Here is a 21860-nt window from a genome sequence, read left to right on the forward strand (position 1 = left end):
CTTATATTTGATCAAGGATCTAAAACTAATTCCTGGAGCAAGGACAGTCTATTCAATAAATGGTGCTGGGAAAACTGGATTTCCACGTGCAGAAGCATGAAGCAAGACCCCTACCTTACACCTTACACAAAAATCCACTCAACGTGGATTAAAGACCTAAATCTACGTCCTGACACCATGAAGTTATTAGAGAACATTGGAGAAACCCTTCAAGATATTGGCACAGGCAAAGAATTTCTGGAAAAGATCCGGGAGGCACAGACAGTCAAAGCCAAAATCAACTATTGGGATTGCATCAAATTGAGAAGTTTCTGTACTGCAAAAGAAACAGTCAGGAGAGTGAAGAGACAACCGACAGAATGGGAAAAAATATTTGCAAACTATGCAACAGATAAAGGGTTAATAACCAGAATCTACAAAGAGATCAAGAAACTCCACAAAAACAAAACCAACAACCCACTTAAGAGATGGGCCAAGGACTTCAATAGACATTTTTCAAAAGAGGAAATCCAAATGGCCAACAGGCACATGAAAAAATGTTCAAGGTCACTAGCAATCAGGGAAATGCAAATCAAAAGCACAATGAGGTTTCACCTCACCCCGGTTAGAATGGCTCACATGCAGAAATCTACCAACAACAGATGCTGGCGAGGATGTGGGGAAAAAGGGACACTAACCCACTGTTGGTGGGAATGCAAACTGGTCAAGCCACTATGGAAATCAGTCTGGAGATTCCTCAGAAACCTGAATATAACCCTACCGTTCGACCCAGCCATCCCACTCCTTGGAATTTACCCAAAGGAGTTTAAATTGATAAAGAGAAAAGCGGTCTGCACCCTAATGTTTATTGCAGCACAATTCACAATAGCCAAGACCTGGAACCAACCTAAATGCCCATCAATGGTAGACTGGATAAAGAAATTATGGGATATGTATTCTTTAGAATACTATACCGCAGTAAGAAACAACGAAATCCAGTCATTTGCAACAAAATGGAGGAATCTGGAACACATCATGCTGAGTGAAGTAAGCCAGTCCCAAAGGGACAAATACCATATATTCTCCCTGATCGGTGACAACTGACTGAACACCAAAGGGGAAACCTCCTGAAGTGAAGTGGACACTATGAGAAATGGTGACTTGATCAGCATAGCCCTGACTGCTGATGGACAACTTAATACATTATCCCTCATAGTATTTTTTTTGTCTGTTCTACTTGATATGACTGGTTTAATTCTGTAATTATCACACAGTTATTCTTGAGTGTTGAAAATTAACTGAAATGTGATCCCTGTTGAACGTAAGAGTGGGAATAAGAGAGGGAAGAGATGTGTAATTTGGGGCATGCTCGGGCTGACTTGCCCCAATTGGTAGAGTTGGAAACATACCAGGGGATTCCAATTCAATCCCATCAAGGTGGCATGTGCCAATGCCATCTCGCTATTCCAGGTGATCAATTTCAGTTCACAATTGATCATAATGAAAGGACTGAGAGTCAAGGGGAGCACATGGGCAAGTCTAGTATCTGCTGACACCAACCGATAGAATGGATAAAGGGGAGAGTGGTCCAGCATGGGAAGTGAGATGCTCAGCAGACTCATAGAATGGCGGATGTCCTAAATAGCACTCTGACCTCAGAATCAGCCCTGAAGGCACTCGGATCTGGCTGAAAAGCCCATGAGAGTATTTCAGGCATGGAAAGCCAAGACACTCTGGCAAAAAGATCTCTGTGAGTGAGATCCCAGTGGAAAGAACAGGTCTTCAAAGAGGGAGGTGCCTTTCTCTGAAGGGAGGAGAGAATCTCCACTTTGACTATGACCGTGTCTAAACAAGACAAGAGTCGGAGAACTCAGGGGCTTCCATAGCCTTGGAAACTCATAACTGGTGCATAGGGAGATTACTGATGCCATAAACAGGAGTGTCAATTTGTGAAGTCAACAACAGGAGTCACTGTGCACTTACTCCTCATGTAGGATCTCTGTCCTTAACGTGCTGTACACTGAGGCTTAATGCTATAACGAGTACTCAAACAGTATATTTCACTTTGTGTTTCTATGGGGGTGCAAACTGTTGAAATCTTTACTTAATGTACACTAAACTGATCTTCTGTAAAAAAAAAAAAAATTATCAATTCCCAACTTGACTCTCACTGGGATTAAACATGACAATAGGTCTGATCTGATTTCATCATCATTTAAAAAAATCATCTATTATTTTTCACTTTATGTTTCTGTGTGGGAGCAAACTGTTGAAATACTTACTTAAGGTATGCTAGGTTGATCTTCTGTATATTAAGATAATCGAAAATGAATCTTGACGTGAATGGAGGGGGAGAGGGAGTGGGAAGAGGGGGGTTGTGGGTGGGAGGGACGGTATGGGGGGGAAGCCATTGTAACACATGAGTCGTACTTTGGAAATTTATATTCATTAAATAAAAGATAAAAAAAAAATAAAAAAAAAATAAAAGAAAAAAAAATGAAGAGGCCTCCATTCCTTTCTGATGTCAGGCCAGGTTGTGGCATTCAAGCCCCAGCACCTATGGGTGTCTCCTGGGCCTTGATCATTTTCCTTCTATTTAGTAGGGGTTTCTGTGCCAACCATGTACATTTAGGTGCCTACTGGTACCAGGGAGTCTTTCTAACCCAGCGCAGTGTAAATCCAGCATCTGTTCGAATTTTGACTGAAGCAGCTTCTGCTTCACACAGTCTCCTTCACAGACTGCATGAGGCTCTGAGCATTGTGAACCAGCATGTCTGTGGCCTGCTCAGACTCCTTGTCGCTGATGGGAGTCCGGCCCAGCATGGTAGCCTTCACTGTGGACAGGATTTTGAGCTGGGTGCTTACAGTTGGGATTCATTCACACACCTGTAAGAGGTTGGTTCTAATCCGCTTATCTGTGCACCGCTTGGCAACTTCCTTGGCCAACTGAGTCACCTCATCTGAGGCCTTGGTGATGTCCTTGGCACACTGAATGAGTGCCCGCTTGGTACCACTGCCTCCTCTCACAAGCCGAGACATCTCAGCCATCAGCAGAGCCATGCGTTTGGCTGCTGCAATGATGTCATTGTCCTTGTTGGACCATTTGCGAGATTCATCATGGAGCTGCCAGGCAACCATCATCATTGTCTGGTAAATCACCTCCCCGGCTTTCTGCGGCAGCTAAAATAAAATACTTAAAATAACTTGAAGATTAATTATACATATGATTAGGAGCCTATTTCCTAATGTTGAAAGATCTCAAGCAACTGAATCCCAAGGGAAGCAATCAATTCCTTAAATGCAGTGATGATAAGGTGGAGACAGGAGCAGCACTGGAGTGAGCCTGAGGGATTCCTGCCTCCCGTGTCAGGATGCTTAGTGCTGTGTCCTAGTTTGGTTCCAGTGTCAGATTCCTGCCTAGCCCCTCTGGGAGGCCATTGTGTAGTTCCAGTACTCCCACGTGGATACCTAGACAGAATTCCAAGCACCTGGATGTCACCTGACCTAACTGAAGCTTTTGTAGCCATCTGGGAAGTGACCCAGGATTTAGATCACTGTCAGTCTTAGTCTCTCTGTGGTTTTGGACAAATACTTATAGACAAGGTATTAATAAAATGATAAAGTTTAAAATTTATATCATATCTATAAATTTAAAAAGAAATATAAAGGCAAACATATACAATGCACAGGTGCCTGGGGGACATGGAATGGCATCGTCTCTGGGGAGTACATCCAGTGATGACTCCACGCCATGAGTGGATTCAATGTCAGGGCCTCATGGAGGAAGCTGAGGTCTCCAGTGTCCTGAACAGGACCACATGGAATGCTGGGAGCAGCCTGCTGGGGGTGGATGTGGTTTGTCTTCACAGCATCAGTGCTTAGCATGGCCCCAACGTAACAGCACTGACAAGGGGTACACGGTCTGGATGTTTACATGAAAAGTATGGAATAACCAGACTCTGATGTCAGATGCAAAGTCCTTGTAAAACTACTGAAGGAAACATAGGGCAAAATCTCCCTGATGTTGGTCTGGCCATGATTTCCCTTTCAGATCTTCAAAATTCAAGAGACCTAAGAAAATATTTTCAGATGATGCTGCATAACTACAAAGCTTCTGCATTACAGACTGACTGAGAAGTGAGCAGCCTACACACAGATTGGAAGTGACTATTCTCATATCAAATGTATGATCCATAGCCTGTATCCCAAAGGAATAAAAAGGAACTGTCTGTCTGAGCCATGTTTAGAACTGGTTCTGAGTCTTCTGCAGTCTCAAAATAACTGTGATGCACAATTGGCTTCTTCATCCTGATCGACAGGTTCTGTGTCATCAGGCCTACAATGGGTATAGAAGCAAACCTCTCTGATTGTGTGTGGCTCAGTGTTGCTATGGATTCATTCTGGTGGGGGCAAGTGGCGCGGAGTCACCACACAGACCCCGGGAGTTGGGTGAAAGCAGGCCAGAGGAGAGCAGCCCGCAGACTCATTTGTTTCAGTTGGTACCACAGCTTATATAGCTGAGGCAGCCAATCTGGTCAAGGAGCATTTTATGCCTAACCAATCACAGCCTGTTGCCAGGCAGTATCTGAAGCCATCCAATCATACCCTGTTGCCAAGCAGGCTCCATTGCCAGGTGGCATTGACGCCATGCCTGAGTAACTGATGCTTGCTTCCCAGCAGCCATCTAGGCATGGCCTTCTCATTCCACCACAATTCAGTGTGTCCCAAAGGCATTGTGTTTTAGGTGTGCTCCCAGGAAGACCATGGGAGAAAATATGGAGCTCTGGGAGTGAGGCCTAGTGGGATTTTTTCATTCCTGGGGAATCTGCTATGGAGGAGATCACAGTACATCCTGGGTCCCCAGCTTCAGCACAGAGCACAGTGCTGCTAGAGTCAGCCCTGGTCTCATCTGAAGTCCTGTGTGAGGATGGGGTCTCTCCCATCCAAGTTCACAATATTAGGCTGAAGACTGCCATGATATTCACAATATTATCATGCCTGATGGCACAACATTCTGCAGTCACTATGGCAAACACCTCTGTAGTCCCATGTTCAATTAAAGCAGCATCATTCTCAAGAGTTCACACATATAATCCAGGAAAATTTCCATTTAAGAAGGAATGGATAATGGGACAAATGGACAGAGTTATATTTTAACAGGAAGTTTATATGGTTATAATATAGAGGAAGAAATTCTGGTATCTTGGATAACATGGATGATCCTGGAATAATATCCAAGGATAATATGTCAGGATAAGTACACTCTGCTAAACTATCCAGGCCCAGAAGGCAAATAATATGTGATGCTACGTACATGGGATAAAAAGGATGAACTCACAGAGGTAGAAATTCAAAGGTGAAGACCAACGTCTCTGCTTGGGAGGAACAGAGGAGACGATGGAGCAAGGTCAGAGTTTCAGTCCCACAGGATCCACGTGTTGAGGGGTCTACTGTGCAGCATGGTAACAGCAGTAAAGAGAATATAGTGTCTGCAGAATTCCAAGGCATTAGACAAACGACATTCTACCACGAAAAACGTGGGTTTTGTGATAAACATGTCAGTAAGTCTGACTCCATTATTCCACCCAGTATACACTCATTTATTCAACACATATCATTATACCTCATAAGCCTATATTAAATATTATTTATCAAACATTTATGATAATGAAATGGCCAAAATGGGAAATCATGAAGATTCAGATCTCTGAATACTGGTGTTGTGTTTGCCAATGTTTTATGGAGATGATAAATAAAGGCAGTGCTCTCAGCCTTGGCAGCTGGAACCCAGAAGCATGGAACTGCATCAGTGTTCCCACCTTGGTGATGGGGCCTCCTAACACATCCATCATCTACTGTCTTCCAGGGTGCATTGTCAGTATGGGAAAGTGTGCAAATTGGCTCTGTCCAGCACTCTGATATGCAGCATGGATGTCTCCCTCTCTAAAAAGGTGAAAGACTAAAGTGGAGTGATAACTCCAGTCAGCATGACATGGAGTGAAGAGCAGGGAGTTTGGACACATGGTCTCTGGAACTGACTCTTCCTGCAGCTGTGATTCAGCCTCAGGACACTGGTCATCATGCTGGAGCCACAGACACAGCTCCCCGTGATGTGGACTCCAGCCCCAGAGTGCACAGCCACTGTGTGTCCCACTTTCTGCTCTCCCTCAACCACAGCAGTTACAGGGGGTCCCACGACACTGGAGCAGAACCAGATCAGCTGGAAGTGCACACCCAACATTTTCCATTCAGTTATGACCTTGATTGCTAATGTCCAGGGCATTTCCCTCCTGAGTTCAGGCAGGGAGCCCCCCAGGAGGGTCCCAGGAACTAGAGGATGAGGAAGTCCCTGTAGGCTTCCCAGGTGCCTGCAGAAGCTCAGCCTGAGACACAGCTGAGCTGCAAGTACATTCCTGAGTGCTGTGACGTTCACACAGGGACCACAGACTGTTTCAGGATTAGAGGGGAAGTGCAGGTCGGGTTAAAGTCTGCAGAAAGTGAGTGTGGATCACCCACATGTAGAGTCAAAGGTTGGTTCAGTGCACACTTGCTGGTTGTGGCAGGAGAGGGATGAGTGGAATAGTTGCTGTTTAACAGATCAACAGCCCTGTCTCGGCTGTCCCTGGTTATACAGGGAAACCTGAAACTGTCCAAAGCTTTCAGTGCCCTGAGGGTGCTGTCCTGAGTCAGGTTGGAAGAGACTCAACAGTGCCCTCAATATTCCCACATCTCTGACCCTGGTGAGCACAGTCGCTGTCCATGAACCAAATTGTTCAATTAGGACTTCTTCCTTTTACATTAAACTTTCACTCCGTCATTGAAGTTGGGAGGGACAGAATCAAAAAGTAGAATTCTTCCCTCAAAACTGTTACAGGAGAGGAAACCCAAGTTCCCTGACAGGAAACCAGGGCTTCATCTCCCTCTGCGCCTGTGCAGGACCAGAATCCGGGCTCAGTGGATCTTATGCGCCCCCTGGTGGACCCACGGGCGCCTGCAGGAGTTTTGTGTCTAGGCTCAGTGTGAGGGCCCCTCACTGTGTCTCTGGCACAGAAATAGGTGGCCGTGTCCGCCGCTGTCAGACTGGTCCTTTTCAGATCCACCGTGGTCGAGGTTTTGGAGATGGTGAATTGACCATTCACCCAGCTCGCGTAGTATGTGCTACCACCACTACTAATGTATCCGATGTATTCCAGCCCCTTCCCTGGAGCCTGGTGGAACCAGCCCATGCTGTAGCTACTGATGTCGAATGCAGAGGCTGTGCATGTGAGTGTCAGGTTTCCTCCAGGCGTGACCAGGCCTCCCCCGGACTCCTTCAGCTGCTCCTGACACTGGACACCTGCAAACACAGACGTCCTGGTCAGGACACTGTAAGTCATACTCTCTGTGTCTCTCACTCACGTCCTCTCCCAGACTCAGTGCCCCGTGTTCTCCATCATTACCTTTGAGCACAGCGAGCAGGAGAAGCCAGCGCAGCCCAGTCTCTATGCTGAGCGTCTGTGTTGAGTGCGATCACTGAGTGGACACCTGGGAGTCCTGGGGCTGGAGCTCCTGTGCCAGAGCTGCAGGGTGAGGGCTGGGCTTGTTTTCATGGGCAGAGGGAGGCCCTATTTGCATGTGCTGCTGCTGTATAGGCAGCCCCGGGGTCAGACGCCTCAGACAGGACAGTGCCCAGGGAAGTTATGAGTGTTCCTGGTGTGTAGGGTGATGGGTATGATAGAATTCAGATCATGTGAATATTTTCTCATTGTTGTTTTAACAGTAGAAGGCAATGACTTCATTTCCTTTTAATATATGTGTACCCTTAATATCCAGTGTTAGCAATATCATGTTATTCATTTCAAGTAACCATTGGTTCATTATTCACTATGCTAATGACATTGGAACAGTGACAGAGAGAGAATTGGTGAGGGAAACAGAAATGTAGAGATGGACAGTGAATTGACAATGGGATATTTTTGTCTTTGGATTGACAGCTCCACAATACCAAATGCCTACAACTTCTAGGAATTAGTCTTCCTAAATCCTAGAGCAAAAGACTGGGTCTGTGTTTCCTACGTCAGTGGTAGGAGCTCATTCGCTTGTAGCATCAGGTACAGTTTCCCATGATGCTTTATCTTCAAAGTGTGGGAAGCCGTGTGGATGAACTGAAGCAGCAGTCATATGGGAACAGGGGTGTCTGTAGTGGGGACTTAGCTAATTGTGTCCTAATTCCTGCTGTCCACTTTTAAACTGATGAAAGAGTACAAGTGGATTCATTTAAGGTTAATTATTTTTGTTTTTCTTTTTTTTAATGTGGGTTCATACCATGTGATTTTTCTCATTTTATAAGGCTTTATTTAATTTTTTTGATTCAGAATTATTCAGAGAAAGAAGGAGAGGTAGTGAGAAAGAGAGAGAAGTCCTCCATCCACTGGCTCTCTCTCTAGTCGGTAATGTGGTCGGAGCCGCATTGATCTGAATCTAGGAGCCAGATGCCTCCTCTGGGTTTCCCACGGGATTACAGGAGCTGAAGATGTCAGCCATCTTCTACTTCCTACCCAGGCCACAGCAGAGAGCTGGATTGGAAGTGGAACAGTCAGGACTCCAACTGGCGTCCATATGGGATGCCAGCACTGAAGGCAGAGGCTCTACCCACTTCACCACAGCACCGGCCCTGATGATCTTAATTATATATGGAATGCACGAAAGTGAATCACAGAGGCAGGAAGTACAATGCAGACACCTGAGTCTGGGAGTAGAGAAGAAAAGGGACCACGTTCCTGCAAGCACAGAGAATTTTTCTGTGACCAGAAAGGCACGTGGAGAGATCTACTGCACAGCACGGGGACAATAGTTATGAAGCTTTATAGTGTTCTTTCCAGTTCCTGCAGGAGTAGGCATTTGTCATTCGATCACAAAGAATGGTGGTGTTGCTAGGGAAGGACTTGTGAGTTCGTCTGACTCTAGAATTCCTGATGAAATAAATCCACATCAACACCTTTCCTTATACCTCACATACAGATTCAGGTACTATTTGTCAATTTAACATTTATGAAATCTATTTTGAAGGGACAATTCTCTGTTGATTTGTCTTGCGTCTGTCTGTGGTTTTATTCTAAGAAGAAAATTACGTGGTGTTTCAATCATTCCTGGTACTAATGCAGTCACGAGGCTGTGAGTTCATCGGCATGTGAGAGGTTATCTGTCGAGTCCGGCTGGCACAACTGCCCCACCACTGCCCTCTCGAATTCCTCCCCTCCCATGTGTGAAGCTGAGTCATTTTAGAAGAGCCCCTGTCTTCACTCAGATCAAGTCCATGGAAACCTCTCTCTGTGCTGTTTAGTTATCCCCCAATCTCCCTGTGTCCAACTGGTTTCAGAAGACGTTTCTTCATTGACCTCCCAAGGCCCACCTGCCAACTCCTTGAAAACACAGCCATCAGAGACCCCAGTCCTGCTGCCCAGAACAGGACCTCCCTCTTCTCACCATGGTGCAGTCCTGCCATTTGTCACCCTGGGGACCCAGCGTCTCATACAACTAACAGCCCATCAGCACCTGGTGGGAGACTCTGTCGTGGTGTTTACACAAATGGAATATGTTTCTGTCAGTTATAATTTGAGTGAATTCTCTTGGTGGGGTAATTTCTTGTGACTGTAGATATCTGACAAATTAAATTTCACATTTTCTAGTGCTGTAGATATGAGGTGTTCTCACAGAACAATGGAATTCACTGTTTCAGATGGTGGATTGTGTCAATGAATTCTCTAGGCAAATGCATGAAAACTGTCCCCAGCTAAATAGAAACACTTTCTATTTATCAATCTTCTCTCAAAAAAAATTCAGAGATATGTCAACTGTTTTAATTTAGTAGGAATTTTTGTGTCTCTGGATTTAGATGGGAGTCACTCAGAACACACATTGCTGCATGAGGTGAGTGACTGGCTGCAGTTTCTGCAAGAACTGTTCATGGCAGATCAATTGCAGTTTAGCAGAAAATATCCTGTAAAACACAGGGGATCGCTGCACTGGGCATTTCTGGCTGCAGGAACTTGGTTTGCCCTGGACGAGTATGAACTTGACAGAAGAGGAGTTATTTTCTCTTGGTAAGGATGAAGTACTGATGAGGACATGCAGGGGGAGCCAGGGAGGGAGAAGCGGGGCCTCTGGTCCAGGGCTGGCTCATCACACAGCACTGATTCAGCTCACCAGATGGGTCAGCGTGTGGCAGCCCCTGGCACCCAGATCCCAGGGATGGGGACTCTGGCCCCGGAGTCAGGGCCCTGGACTGTCCCCCTCTGCTCACCCTGAAACATCGCAGTGTAGGGGATTCCACCACACTGGAGCAGAAACAGAACCTGTAAGTCCACACCACACACTTTCCAAACAGATTCGTCCTTGAATACAAATGTCCACCTGTGCTTCCCATGAGTTCATGCAATGAGGTCATCTGAAATGTTTCAGGAAACTGAATGAGGAATTTCATGGTGTTGGGGAAACTTGAATGTACCTGAAAATAATTCATCATGCTGTCATCTCACACCAGTATCCCAAAAAGAGTGAACAGGATGAAACTCTTAAAGGAAAGACCCGAGACTGTAAAGTTCTAGAGGAAAACACAGGACAAAAGCAAGTTCCCATTGGTTTGGGCAATGATAGTTTGATAATCTCCAAAGTACAGGCAACCAAGATACACAGACAACGAATAATGGATCCAACTACAGATTCTGAGTAACAAAGAGAAAGATTGAAGAACAAGGATATGATCACCGATGGGGAGAAAGTATTTTCAGATCATAGCCGAGGGGGCCGACTTGCGGCATGCATCACTCAGGAACATGGGTTCAGATTCTGCTTGCTCTACTTCAAATCCAGCTCCCTGCTGGGATGCAGACCTGGGAACTCTGTCAACGATGACTCAAGTGTGTGCCCCCTTCAAGCCATGTGGGAAATTGGAGAAAGTTCCAGGCTCTTGGCATTAGGCTTGCCCAACCTCACCTTTGCTGCCATATAGGAAGTGAACCAGTGGATGGAAGATTCTCTCTCCATCTGTTGGTCTCTTCCTCTCTTGCTATAACACTGACTTGCAAATAAAATGGGTTATTGATGACATCAGCAAAGCTACTGGGTGAAGAGCAGGGACTCTGGACACATGCTCGCTGGGACTGGTTCTTCCTGCAGCTGTGGTTGAGCCTCAGGACACTGGGCATCATACTGGATCCACAGACACAGCTCACTGTGATGTGGAGTCCAGCCCCAGAGTGCACAGCCACTGTGTGTCCCACTTTCTGATCTCCCTGATCCACAGCAGGTGCAGGGGGTCCCCAACATTGGAGCAGGACCAGATCAGCTGGAAGTGCACACCCAACACTTTCCATTCAGTTATGACCTTGACTGCTGATGTCCAGTGCACTTCCCTCCTGCGTTCAGGCAGGGAGCCCCCCAGTAGTGTCCCAGGACCTAGAGGATTAGGAAGTCCCTGTAGGCTTCCCAGGTGCCTGCAGAAGCTCAGCCTGAGACACAGCTGAGCTGCAAGTACATTCCTGAGTGCTGTGACGTTCACACAGGGACCACAGACTGTTCATGTTAAAGGGAAATAGAAATCGAGCATAAAGTCTATCGAAAGTTTGTGTGGATCACCCACATGTAGCGTCAAAGGTTGGTTCAGTTCAGCACACTTGCTCCTTTTGACAGGCAAGAGATACTTAAATAGCTGAATTATAAAGACCAAGAACCCTGCCTCAGCTGACCTGGTCGAAAGGGAAAACTAAAATTGTCCTAAAATCGGCAGTGCCCTGAGAGTGTTGTCCTGACTCAGAGTGGACAACACTCACGTTGTACCCTGATAGACCCACATCTCTGATCCTGGATACCACTGAACCTGAATTGGTTCATATAGGACTTCTCCTGTCACATCAAACTTCTGTATGTCAGGAATTCAGTAGCAGGGACAGAATCATAAAAGAAGAATTCTTGCCTCAAAACTGTTACAGGAGAGGAAACCCCATCCCTACAGGAAACCAGGGCTTCATCTCCCTCTGCGCCTGTGCAGGAGCAGAATCTGCGCTCAGTGAGACTTGTGCGCTCCCTGGTGGAGCCGTGCGTCCCTGCAGGGAGGTTTCTGTCTGAGCTCAGCCTGAGGCCCCTTGCTATGTCTCTGGCACAGAAATAGGTGGCCATGTCCGAGGCTGTCAGACCGGTCATTTTCAGATCCACCGCGGTCCAGGTTTTGAAGATGGTGAATCGACCATTCACCCAGCTCGCGTAGTATGCGCTACCACCAGTATAAATGATTCCGATGTATTCCAGCCCCTCCCCTGGAGCCTGGCGGACCCAGATCATTGCATAGCTACTGAGGGAGAATCCAGAGACTGTGCATGTGAGTGTCAGGGATCCCCAGGCAGGACTTGGCCTGCCCAGGATTCCTCCAGCTGTTCCTGACACTGGACACCTGCAAACACAGACATCCTGGTCAGGACACTGTCACTCACACTCTCTGTGTCTCTCACTCATGTCCTCTCCCAGACTCAGTTCCCCACGTTCTCCATCATTACCTTTGAGCACAGCGACCAGGAGAAGCCAGCGCAGCCCAGTCTCCATGGTGAGCGTCTGTGTTGAGTGCGATCACTGAGTGGACACCTGGGAGTCCTGGGGCTGGAGCTCCTGTGCCAGAGCTGCAGGGTGAGGGCTGGGCAAGTTTTCATGGGCAGAGGGAGGCCCTATTTTCGTGTGCTGCCCCTATATAGCAGGCATGGGGTCAGATGCCTCAGACAAAACTATGCCCAGACTGATGAGAGTGTCCTGGGGCAGTCTGTTAGTGCACACTTATGGGATGAGTGATGAATTGTGTGCTCTCATTGCACACTGAACCCTGTCTTGGTCCTTTTATGTGAGTGGACCTACAACATGTTTTCATGGGTTCCCGTAGGTCTTGGTCCATTCAACATTACAGGAGAAATCATCAGTACAGTGTGGATGTGTCCACAGCTCCAGTGTGGTAAGAGGAATCCCCAGCACCTTGATCCGTGCCCCTCACCACAGGACTCAGCTCTGCCCCAGTCCACCCTCAGCACTCACGGGGGCTTCCTGGTGAGGTCTGCAGAACTCCCTGCCAGCAGCAGAACAAGGAGCACTTTTGCTGGATTCCATTTTTGACAGAGAGATGCACAGGGGACCAGGTTCCACGCAGGTGCATCTGAGTGTGGTGTTCCACTTGCCAGTGTCTGCCTGTCTGCTATTCACATTTCTTTGCTGGGCAATTTTGCTTCCATGGGCAATGCTGTTGAGCTGTGATAGATACGGAGGCAGCCGCACATGTTGAAAATGTGCCTGTGGTGAGTGAGTCTCAGCTGTGCCTCTCTCACTCCTCATCACACCTATGCCAAGAGCAAATATCACATCCCACGGTGCTGCCCACTGCCCCTGTGTCATCCAGCCCCGGCCCACCTCCTCCCGTCACTTTAAGGCCTGAAACCCTTTGGGCTCCTTCACAACAGATTCATCCAGTTCAGCCTTGAGCAACATGCAGGTTTTGTGGCAGAAGTCAGTGGCCCTGAGTTTTCGGGTTCTGTGGGGCCCAAGTGAATGCATTTTTCTTAGTTTTTAACTAAAATATCTGAAAATCTTAAAAGAATGAAACTGAGAGTAAAGCAGAGTAAGAAAATGATATTTTGCACAAATATGCAGTACATTAGACTTAACTGTGTCATCACATTTCATGGAAATAATAAATTGAAAGTTGCATTGTTTAAGATGTGCACATCCCCCAGGGAAGTGCCAGGGTCTCATATGTAGCTGTGGGTCCCAGTACCAGATTCCTGCTCCTGCAGCCCCAGGACCCAGAAGTTTATGGGAGGATTTTTGGGCCCTGTCACTCTAGTGAATGCACCTGATTGTTGACCTGAGACCAGGCTAGGCTGGGAAGCAGACCTGGCCACAGCAACATTTGGGAAAGCGCAGTGTCGGAACATCTCTCTTTCTCTTGTTCTTTCTGATTCATGTGTAATAACTCAAATTTAAAACTTAAGTTATTGAAGGGTCTTTTTTTTTTGGACAGGCAGAGTTAGAGAGAGAGAGACAGAGAGAAAGGTCTTTCTTCCTTTGTTTTATCCCCCAAATGGCCGCCTCTACTGGTGGGCCATGGCCGGTGTGCTGTGCCAATTTGAAGCCAGAAGCCAGGTGCTTCTTCCTGGTCTCCCATGAGGGTGCAGGGCCCAAGAACTTGGGCCATCGTCAACTGCCTTCCCAGGCCACAGCAGAGAGCTGGACTGGAAGAGGAGCAACCTGGACAGAATCTGGTGCCATAACTGGGACTAGAACCCGGAGTGCCGGCGCAGCAGGCGGAGGATAGGCCTAGTGAGCCGCGGCGCCAGCCTGAAGGATCTTTCTAAGGGTTGTATTCCCTTCAATGCAGGCAGCAACCCTCATGGCCTTGTCCCCTCCCTAGAGCCCCTCTCAATGGGATCACTGGGTGGTGAGGTCCCCACATGCATGATGGGAGGCTCCGTGCATCAAGTATGGAGGGTAAGTTCCACCTAACATGCAGCCTTCAGCTGCTCAGTTGGAGAGACCACACACGCACACCAAGCAGTGCTGGCTCTGCTCACGGCTCTGCAGGAACAGCATCCTCAGCCTCAATACCCCAGACCCGGCTCCTCTGTGTCCACTGAGTAGGAAAGTGATTCACCTGCAGGAGGAAACCATCATGACCAATGTCCTCGTGGGATCCTTTAGAAAATGTTATCGAGCAGAGTCCACCCCAGACACTGTGCCAGCACTGATCCCCCAAGACACAGAAGTCTGCATCTTCAGGGGATGGCTCCACCCCCAAAGCTGAGGACTGGGGAGGAGAAGCATGACACGTGGGGAAGTGACAGTCGGGGACAGGGTCCAGCAGCAGAGGGAGAGGACCTGGTGGTGGGGTGGGCTCTGCAGTGCAGGAGGGTAAGGACAGGTGGAAGGGCCACACTGCTGGGGCCCCAGTGCCTGCAGGAGAGCACTGAGTCAGGAGGTCTGATCAGGTCTCCTTGCCCCCTTGTATCCTCCACACTGCCCACCACTGAGTAAAACTAGCACAGGTGCCTGGGAGACGTGGAATGGCATCGTCTCTGGGGAGTGCATCCAGTGAGGACTCCACGCCATGAGTGGTTTCAACAACAGGGCCTCACTGAGGAAGCTGAGGTCTCCAGTGCATCTTTCAGGGCCACACGGAATGCTGGGAGCAGCCTGTGGGGGTGGGTGTGGTTTGTCCTCACAGCATCAGTGCTGAGCATGGCCCCAACGTAACAGCACTGACAGGGAGTACACGGTCTGGATGTTTACAGAAATAGATTGTTCACTTCTGGGGAATCTGCTATGGAGGAGATCACAGTAGATCTCCTGGGTCCCCAGCTTCTGCACAGAGCACAGTGCTGCTAGAGTCAGCCCTGGTCTCGTCTGACGTCCTGTGTGGGGATGGGGTCCCTCCCATCCATGTTCACAATATTAGGATGCCTGATGGCACAACATTCTCACTGTCTGATCCTGGACTTCCAGCCTCTACAGCTGTGAGCTCAAGAAACCTTTTTGCTCCATACACCTCCCTATGGGGTACTGCATGATGGATGGCTTTGCCCTGATGGCTAGTGATCTGGAACATTTTTTCATGTGTCTGTTGGCCATTTGGAGTTCCTCTTTTGAAAAATGTCTGAGTTATTGGCCCATCTCTTAACTCAGTTGTTTTTGTTGTTTGGGATTTCTTAATCTCTTTGTAGATTCTGGTTATTAATCCCTATCAGTGGCATAGCTTCAAATATTTTGCACATTCTCTCAGATACCTCTCAATTACCTGGGTGTTTCTTTTGCCATACAGAGACTTCTCAATTTGATATAATCCCATTTATTAATTTTGTCTTTGACTGACTATGTCTCAGGTCTTTTCCAAAAATTCTATTCCTGTGCCAGTGTCTTGCAGGTTTTCCTAAATGTTCTCTAATAACTGGATGGTGTATGGTCATAGATTAAATCTTTAATCTATCTTGCGTGGATTTTCATGTAAGGTGTAACATAGGGCTCTTGCTTCTTACTTCCATAATATATAATAATTTAAAAAGTGAAATGGAATCTGAAGATTACCTGTAAATTGGAATGATGTAGTCATGGATTTGAGGGAATGACCTTGTTAAAATAGCCAAGCTACAATGTGATTTGCAGATTCAATGCATTTCCTGTGAAACAGCCTGACATTCTTCACAGGACCAGGAAGCAACTTCAAGAATTATCATGAAAAAACAGGGTTCATGAGGCTGAATGGTCTTGAGGAAAAATAGCAAAGCAGGAGGCTTCATCACATCTGAGCTGAAATCAAGCCTGGTGCTGGGATAACATAGACACCCAGAGCCCTGGGACAGAACAGAACCTAGAAATAAAGGAACATGTTCTGAGAATGTGAGTTCTGAGAATGCACGGTGGAAAAGCCCAGGATGTGGATGGGTTTCCTGTCATTACCTGGGGTTGGGGACACTTGAATGCACCTGAAAATAATTCAGTTACGTGGTCATCTCACACCAGATTAGAACAGAGTGAACTTGAGGAATGCCTTACAGGCAAGACCTGAGACAGTACAGTTCTAGAAGAAAACACTGGACAAAAGCAAGCTGACATTGGTTTGGGCAATGATATTTTGATAATCTCCAATGTACAGGCAACCAAGCAAAAATAGGCAAAAGATAATGGACCCAACTGCAGAGCTCCTGTGTAACAAAGGGAGTGATCGAATAACCAAAGACAACCACAGATGGGGAGAAAGCATTTTCAGATCACACATGGGTTGTCCAACATTTGGCCCCACAGGTTAAGCTGCCATCCCTATGCAGCATCACTCAGCAGCATGGGTTCAGACCCTGCTTGCTGCACTTCAAATCAAGCTCCCTGCTCATGGACCAGGGAACTCTGTCAACGATGACTCAAGTGTGTGTCCCCTTCAAGCCTCATGGGAAACTGGAGGAAGTTCCAGGCTCCTGGCTACAGTCTTGCCCTTGCCCAGCCTTTGCAGCCATTCAGGAAGGAAACCAGTGGATGGAAGCTTCTCTTTCCCTCTGTTGGTCTCTTCCTCTGTTGCCATAACACTGCCTTTCAAATCAAATAGATAGATTTTTAAAATAAATGAAAGATAACTATATATATGGTTAGGAGCCATGATCCAAATGTTGAATGAAATCATGGAACTGAATCACAGGGGTAGCAATCAATTGTTCAAATGCAGTGACTGACAATGTGGGTGACAGGAGCAGCATTGAAGTTAGCCTGTGGGATTCCTGCCTCCCGCATCAGGATGCTTAGGTTTATGTCCCAGTTTAGGTCGCAATTTCAGATTCCTGCCAATATGTACTCTGGGAGGTAGTACGAGAAGTCTGAGTTAATCCCATGTGTTAGACCCGGATTGAATTCCATGCAACTGGCTATGGTCTTACCAAATGCCAGCTTTTATGGGCATCTGGGAAGTGCTCCAGGATTCAGTAGATCACTGTTGTCAGTCTCTGTCTCTTTTTCTTTTTGGACAAATGCAAGTTTTAAAAGAGGTAACAGTATATCTGTAATTTTTTAAAGAAAATATGTAAAGGCAAACGTACAAGAAGCTTTAAATCTGGGATCAACATGCATGTGCATGTTGGAGAAACAATGAGATATCCCATCCCTTTGTTAGACTGAGTATCACCAGACATACCAGAGCTGACACATATTGTGCAGGAAGAGAGAGAAGATAACCTGGTAAAGGCTGGAGTCAGGTAAATTAGGAAAGCTTTCATGGAAAACATCAGAAGCTGAGAAATAGAATTATCACAGGATCCTCCAACACCATTCCTGGGTAGAAGGAATATGAAATCCCAGGGAGGAGACCACGGGATGTGCAGTCACTGTGGCAAACAGCTCTGCAGTCCCATGTTCAGTTAAAGCAGCATCATTCTCAAGAGGTCACACATATAATCCAGTGAATTTAGCATTGAAGAAGGAATGGATAATGGGACAAATGGACAGAGTTATATTTTAACAGGAAGTTTATAAGGCAGTAAAGAGGAAGAAATTCTGGTATCTTGGATAACATGGATGATCCTGGAGAATAATATCCAAGGATAATCTGTCAGGGTAAGTACACTCTGCTAAAATATCCAGGCCAAGAAGCCAAATAATATGTGATGCTACGTACATGGGATAAAAAGGATGAACTAACAAGCCAGAAATTCAATGGTGAAGACCAACGTCTGTGCTTGGGAGGAACAGAGGAGACGATGGAGCAAGGTCAGAGTTTCAGTCCCACAGGATCTGTCGCTCCCCCTCTTCGTGGAGGAGCAACACAAGACCCTGCGCTGTTCTTTTGTCTGCTCGGCCCTCCCCGGGTTTGCTGCTGGTTCCTCCCGGGTTGGCTACTATCCCTTCCACCTCCGTGGAAGGGCAGTTCCCCCTGGCCACATTCCCCACTTCCGCAGGGGAGCGGCACATCGCCAGCCGGCTCTTCTCGGGGGCTGCACAGGTGTTCCCCTTAGATGTTCCCCTTAGATGTTCCTGGTGCATGCCGTCTCTCTCCTCCTTTATAGTCCTCCTCCGCCAATCCTAACTCGGCTGCCCACACGCTGAGTACGCTGCTCTCCTCCAATCAGGAGCAAGTCCTACAGTTTATTAGCTGAACTGGAGGCAGCTGTGTAGAAGCTGTTTACTTCTCTCCCAGCGCCATATTGTGGGAGAGCAGACGCATAGAATAAGTCTTAATTCCAGTAACTCAGTCCAGTCCGGGATGCTCCCCACAAGGATCCACACACTGAGGGATCTACTGTACAGCTTGGTGACAACAGTGAAGGGAATACAGTGTCTGCAGAATTCCAAGGCATTAGACAAACGACATTCTACCACGAAAAACGTGGGTTTTGTGATAAACATGTCAGTAAGTCTGACTCCATTATTCCACCCAGTATACACTCATTTATTCAACACATATCATTATACCTCATAAGCCTATATTAAATATTATTTATCAAACATTTATGATAATGAAATGGCCAAAATGGGAAATCATGAAGATTCAGATCTCTGAATACTGGTGTTGTGTTTGCCAATGTTTTATGGAGATGATAAATGAAGATAGTGCACTCAAGGCTTGGCAGCTGGAACCCAGGAGCTTGGAACTGCATCAGTGTTCCCCCTTGGTGATGGGGCCTCCTAACACATCCATCATCTACTGTCTTCCTGGGTGCATTTTCAGTACAAGTATTGGAAATGTGTAAATGGGCTCCATCCAGCACTGTGATATGCAGCATGGATGTCTCCCTCTCTAAATAGATGAAAGACTAAAGTGGAGTGATAACTCCAGTCAGCATGACATGGAGTGAAGAGCAGGGACTCTGGACACATGGTCTCTGGAACTGACTCTTCCTGCAGCTGTGATTCAGCCTCAGGACACTGGTCATCATGCTGGAGCCACAGGCACAGCTCCCCGTGATGTGGACTCCAGCCCCAGAGTGCACAGCCACTGTGTGTCCCACTTTCTGCTCTACCTGAACCACAGCAGGTGCAGGAGGTCCCACAACACTGGAGCAGAACCAGATCAGCTGGAAGTGCACACCCAACACTTTCCATTCAGTTATGACCTTGACTGCTGATGTCCAGTTCATTTCCCCTCGGAGTTCTGGCAGTGAGCCCCCCAGGAGGGTCCCAGGACCTAGAGGATGAGGAAGTCCCTGTATTCATCCTTTGCCTTAAAGTTTAAAAACTGTTTAAACTGTTTAAAACTGTTCCTGAACACAGAACACTGTACATGGTAGTGGGGTATAGAGTGCTACTGGAATGTGCATGGTAGAAATGGGCACAGATCAACTCAGTGTCATGCACATTTCCACCTCCTTTCAATCACTCTTAGTTGGGCAGCCTGAACGCATTAGTTCTAGTTATTTGTGGAACCTGTCGTGTGTTGTGGTGAACTGAGTCAGCCCACTGTGGTGTGGGCAGAATTATTCCTTCCTGTGAGTGGTGCTTTGTGTCCTGGTATCAGCCGTCCCCTGTTCCCCCCTCTTCCCTGTGTCTAGTAATCATGACTCTGAGTTGAGGTCAAGCACTGGGTAGAAGTCACTGTGTCACAATTTACCCACAGTCCTTTGTCAGGTTGCAGATTTGTTCACAATACTTCAGTCTCAAACAAAGCAAGTGTGCATAAAACAGTGAATGCATTCTTTCCCATTTGGACATGGAATATTATTCAGCATTAAGAATTAGGTCGTTCTGTCATTAGAAAATGTGGGTCTCCCTGGAGCATACAAACTAAAAGAAATAATGCAAGTACATGTGGACACATAGTAAGTGACATTAGTTGTATATGCCATCCACAAGCTTGAACTCACAGAGGTAGGAAGTACAATGGAGATCACTGCCTACCATGTTTGTCCCCTTCCAGCCCTGTGGGAAACTATAGGAAGTTCCAGACTCCTGACTTTAGGCTCAGCCATCCCCAGCCTTTGGCAGCCATTCAGGAAGTGAACAAATGGAAGGAATTCTCCCTCCATCTGTTGGTCTCTTCCTCTGTTGCTATAACACTGTCTTAAAATAAAATAAATAGATACTTAAAATACATTGAAGATTAATTATACATATGATTAGGAGCCTGTTTGCTAATGTTGAATGAACACAAGGGAAGAAATCAATTGTGTACATGCAGTGATGATAAGGTGGTGACAGGAGCAGCACTGGAGTGAGCCTGTGGGATTCCTGCCTCCCGTGTCAGGATGCTTAGTGCTGTGTCCTAGTTTGGATCCAGTTTCAGATTCCTGCTAAGCACACCCTGGGAGGCCGTAGGTGAGGTTCCAAGTACTCCCATGCGGACACATGGGCATAATTCCAAGTACCAGGCTGTTGCCTCATCCAGCTGAAGCTTTTGTAGTCATAGGGGAACTGACCCAGGAATTAGAAGATCACTGTCAGTCTCAGTCTCTCTGTGGTTTTGGACAAATACATAAAGACAAGTTCTCAAATAAAATGATAAATTTAAAATTTATATCATTTCTATAAATTATTAATAGAAGATATATAGACAGACATATAAAATGCTATCAATTTGGGACCATCATGTATGTCCATGTTAGAAGCACAATGAGACATCCCATCGCTCCTGTTAGAATGGCTATTACCAGACATACTAGAGCTGACATGTTTTATGGAGGTAGAGAGAGATGATAACCCTGGTACAAGTCTGTGTCAGGTTAATTAGTAAAACCGTTATGGAAAAGCATCAAAAACTAGAAACAGAATTATTACATGATCTTCAAGCACCATTGCATGGTACAATGAATATGAAATCCCAGGGAGGTGTCCACGGGATCTGCAGTCACTGTAGCAAACACCTCTGCAGTTCCTTGTTCATTTAAAGCACCGTCATTCAAAAGAGTTCACACATATGATCCAGTGACATCTCATGAAATCAAGAATGGAAAATGAAAGAAATGGCCAAAGTTACATTTTAAAAGGAAGTTTAAGCCGGCACCACGGCTCAATAGTCTAATCCTCCACCTTGCGGTGCTGGCACACTGGGTTCTACTCCCTGAGAGGCGCTGGATTCTGTCCCGGTTGCCACTCTTCCAGACCAGTTCTCTGCTTTGGCCCGGGAGTGCAGTGGAGTTTGGCCCAAGTGCTTGGGCCCTACAACCCATGGGAGACCAGGGGAAGCATCTGGCTCCTGCCTTTCGATCAGCGTTGTGCACCAGCCACAGCATGCCAGCCGCTGCGGCCATTGGAGGGTGAACCAACGGCAAAAGAAGACCTTCCTCTCTGTCTCTCTGTCTCCCTGTCCACTATGACTGTAAAAAAAAGAAGTTTATAAGCAGTACAGAGTAAGAAATTCTGTAATTTTGGACAACTTGCATGATCCTGGAGAATAATATGCCTAG

General features: G+C 46.7%; 2 pseudogenes; both read right to left on the reverse strand.

The window, feature by feature from the left end:
- Positions 1 to 2615: 2615 nt before the first annotated feature.
- Positions 2616 to 3123, reverse strand: LOC149120256 (vinculin-like; annotated as a pseudogene).
- A 727-nt stretch (positions 3124 to 3850) lies between these two features.
- On the reverse strand, positions 3851 to 12555 carry LOC149120257 (immunoglobulin heavy variable 3-23 pseudogene; annotated as a pseudogene).
- Positions 12556 to 21860: the final 9305 nt, after the last annotated feature.

Source organism: Oryctolagus cuniculus, chromosome 20, assembly GCF_051225735.1.
Source record: "Oryctolagus cuniculus isolate XC-2025 breed Fujian yellow rabbit chromosome 20, ASM5122573v1, whole genome shotgun sequence".
NCBI classification, from domain to species: domain Eukaryota; kingdom Metazoa; phylum Chordata; class Mammalia; order Lagomorpha; family Leporidae; genus Oryctolagus; species Oryctolagus cuniculus.